Below are 4,137 nucleotides of genomic sequence, written 5' to 3'. Positions count from 1 at the left end.
TAGTGGGCTAGAATGGCCAACTGTAGGGTTAGCAGTCCATGCCACACCAGGACTCCATAGTAAGGTTGATTATAGCTGCAAACAGCTCTGATTCTATTGCCTATTCCCTAAGCAGCTCATTTCCTCCTGGCCGTAGACTTGATGTTGAAGTAGTTTATAAACAAGAGCCACAGAAATAACTGGCATCCTGGAAGTAGGCAGTTTAAACCTAGGACCTAATTTGACAGAAGTTTGGGTGTTTTAGGACTGACCTTTGTGTGAACAATGATGGCAGTCAATTCTTTTCCCTTGCGTCTACCTGTTCCCTTCAGGCAATGCAGACATGTTCATCCTAGTCATCCCCTGTGCCTCTCAGGGGATCTTGTGAGCATTATTACTAAGAAACAATTGCAAGGCACATTGTGAATGCAGGCTGCTATGGAGATGCAACTAAACAAAAATACTAACAACGCTAATGATGACTTCAGTCACTTGGGAACATGTACCATCATTATGGCAGATGACACCTTAGTGCACTGGAGAAGCTATACTTCGTAGGAAAATACTGCTTTGAAAACTTTAACAGGGAGAGAAATTCTAGTTGAAGGCCATAGGTGAATCCATGAAGATATTTAGTTCCTGGGAGCAATGCATAGCACCTCTTTGGTAATCTGGGAAATCACCCTTAGTTCCACCATCAGGGCAACACCCATCTTGTCTTCTGTCCACTCCTTTATTGTCGAGCATTTCCCAAATGTGGTGGTTGAGTTTCTCAAAAAGAATTTGATTTTCTCTAGACAGGTAACCCAGGTTGGGATATCTCTCAACCTCTTTCTTTACTTGACCTCCTAGGACCTGGTTTTTGAAGGAAAAACAGAGTAGGTGAAGTTCAGGGTAGGAAAGGTTCTTACTTTGCCTTTGGGAGTCTGCTTTGTCATGAGGGTGAATCAGAGAGTAATCTTACCTGCGAGACGATCTCTTTCTAGGCTATGGAGTCAAAAATATAGTTGGTGTGGCTCTAATGGAGTCTGTGTTATAGAGGGGTCTGTCCTAGGATGGAGACTTTCAGAATCTTCATGTACCCACTTCTTAACTCTTTGTTGTTGGTAAGTGCTGTGGTGTCGGCCTCAAAAAGCCTACATTGAGTCATTTTTACCAAAATCACTCAGGAAAAATTTACTGTGCACTTATTTTGTGCCAGACATTTTGCTAGGTGCCGGTACCAGCATTTTCTTTTCATGATTCACAAAATTATGTATGCAAGATGAGATGATGAATATTGGCAGCTGATGATAAAGCATATGATGATAACGTTTTTAATTTGAAAACTGCTTTAGACTTCATAAAGAGCTCTCACCTGAATTGCCACACTGGTCGTACACCTGTAAGAGGTAACTATTACTAGACCTTCTTCACAGCTGGGGATCCCTGAAGAAGTTAAGAAACTAACCCAAGGTCATAAACTGGCAAAGTCAGCATTCAAACTCTGGTTTCTGATTCCAAGTCCAATTCTCTCTTTCCTCTGTTTATAGATGTTTGAGTCTCCAATTGTTATCAGGGTATAGGGGGTCCCTGACCCTTCAATAGAAGGTTCTTGCCTTTGCTGACCAAGAATAAGCAGTTTAGAGGAGACAAAAAGGGCTTTTAGGCAAACATAACCACTGTTTCTCCAAACAGAGACTTTGTTGGTATTTAAAATGTTTTAGGTTAAAAAGGGTATGTTTATTCATAGCGGTAATAGGATTTCCCAGAAGCAGCCTGTTTGGGACGGGTCATGCTAATTTGATGTGTATGCAGCATTTCTTCAAGATGGATCACATTCCCAAAGACCTCTGGTAGGAGCAGACAAAACGTATTCTGGGATGTTGAACATGTGTAGTTCTCCCAGGGGTTGATGTTCTCCTCTGCCCCAACAGAAGGCCATCCTTTAAAGTTATGCCTTGCTGTTGTTGTTAAGCGCCGTTGAGTCAGTTCCAACTCATAGCAACCCTGTATAGGGTTTGTGAAGAATGGCTTTGAGTTTGAACCACCCTCCTTGTGGTTCAAACCGACTTTGAGGTTTAGTGCATTATCCCACAGCACCACACCAGGACTTCTAGGGGACTGGATAGACCAATTCTGTCTGTAAAACATTTTAAGGGAGTGAAATACAGATTTTTTTATGGATGGTCTTTCTTAATGGCATGTCTCATCTTACAAGGGAGTAAAATACAGAATCTTATGGGTGGTCTCAGGATGTGGCTGCTTAGCTATGCACCCTGAGCATGTCCTACACATTTTCATGGAGGGACAGAGACCTTAACGTTGTTCAAGGCTTTAGTTATAAGACGTTCTAGTCAATAAGTGGCTCATGTTTAATCCTGATTTCTGGATCCCCTTTTCTCCCTGCCTCATTATCACTGCCAACACTAAGTGACAGGGATGAAGTCTATCATTTTCAGTATCTGTCCTACCTCAGACCCTTGTAAAGATTTGAAAAAAGAGAGAGGGGGAAATAACATTCGAAATCTATCTCTCTTCTCTAATAAAATTTCATTTTGTTCTATGACATACAGGAAAAGGATGAAGCTGATGCTATTGAGTACCTGTTGTTGTTGTTAAGTGCCGTCGAGTGGGTCCCAACTCATAGTCTATATAGGGTTTCCAAGGAGCAGCTGATGGGTTTGAACTACCAACTTGGGGTTTAGATCAATTGTGAGGTCCAGTGCTTATCCTACAGTGCCACACCAAGTCAATAGTGAAATTTGGATGGGAACTTCACTCAGGCTCTTGCCATTGCACCATGAAGATAGGAAATACTTGCCATCATTTTGGTACCAATTTTAGAATCATTGCATATAATTGGATTTCACAGAATAACTTGTAAGCAAGGAGAAGTATGATTCTTCCCTGTAAATTTCCAGGATATGCAATAATTATTTTTGGAGTAAAGCCTCTTTGGTGTCCTGGTGTGGTGATGTAGGATAAGCATTAGATTGCTAACCCTAAGGTTTGTGGTTCAAACCCATGAGTCTCTCCTCAGAAACTGGGTCGAAACGAGTGGCTAGCTCTTAACAACAACAGAAGGCCTCTTCAGAGAAATGAGCCACACATAAGCTGTTGAATGCAGAGAAAATTGGGCCTTAGGTCTCAACTCCTGCCCTATTTACTTATAATCTGCTTTTAAATTCGTGATGATAAAGGGTAAGGAGGAAAGGACTAACATATCCTACCATGTTCCAGATGCTCTAATATATTACCTTATTTAATCCTCTCATCTAACCTGTGAGGTAGGTATTTTTATCACATGTTACAGAGGAGGAAGTCAAGGTCTAGAGCAATTAAGAAATCTGTCCAAGGTTACGGGGTTACCAAATTGCTGAAATGGAATTCACACACTAGAACCAATTTTCAATTAACTAACCATGAGGACTTCTCTTTTCTTTAGTGTAACCTCTTCCTTTCCCTTGTTCTTTAAATTGTTTAAGTCTTCTGCCTTGCTAGTCTATTGAAGAGCGTAGAATTTTCAGTTAAAGAAGAATGCATCTCAGAGATAATCAAGTTCAAACTCATGAAAGAGGAAACTATCTCAGAAAGTGGGGTATATTGCTCCAAGGCCATATGTAGAATTCATATGAGAGCGTGAACTGAAATGGAAACTCCCAGTTTCTTGATTTCTAGTTCAAAATAACCTATTAAACCCATTGACACTGGCTCTTCAGCGAAGAGGGGAAAAGTGAAGAGGTTAATTTCTCCTATGGCTTCTCACTGTAAATTAAAAGGGAATTAAAATGCAACCCTATTAAGTGAGCAAAATCAGCTGTGATTTATTTTCATAGAAACACACAGTGAAGACAAGAATCAGCAATTTCACCAAAAAGTATATAAGTGTAAACTGAGGTAAATACAGTAAGGACATGTAGTAGAGGAGCTAGTTTTAGACCAGGAGTGCAGAGTGCAATGGGGAAGGAGGAGGGAACATTTCAGGCTGAGTGAAGGTCATAGGATCAAAGAAATGGAGGCTGGAACCCAGAGAGAGGTAAGGGATGAGAGGAGGTGGCTGGATGAGGATGGAGTAGGCTGCAAGCATCACACAGGTGGGGCCTTGTGTAGGCTCAATGAAGGTCTTTACCCAAAACATAATGGGAAACTACTAAGGGTTGTATGTGTGGGTGACAT

Source organism: Chrysochloris asiatica, unplaced genomic scaffold (assembly GCF_000296735.1).
Source record: "Chrysochloris asiatica unplaced genomic scaffold, ChrAsi1.0 scaffold00380, whole genome shotgun sequence".
NCBI classification, from domain to species: domain Eukaryota; kingdom Metazoa; phylum Chordata; class Mammalia; order Afrosoricida; family Chrysochloridae; genus Chrysochloris; species Chrysochloris asiatica.
Note: the sequence above shows the minus strand (reverse complement) of the source record.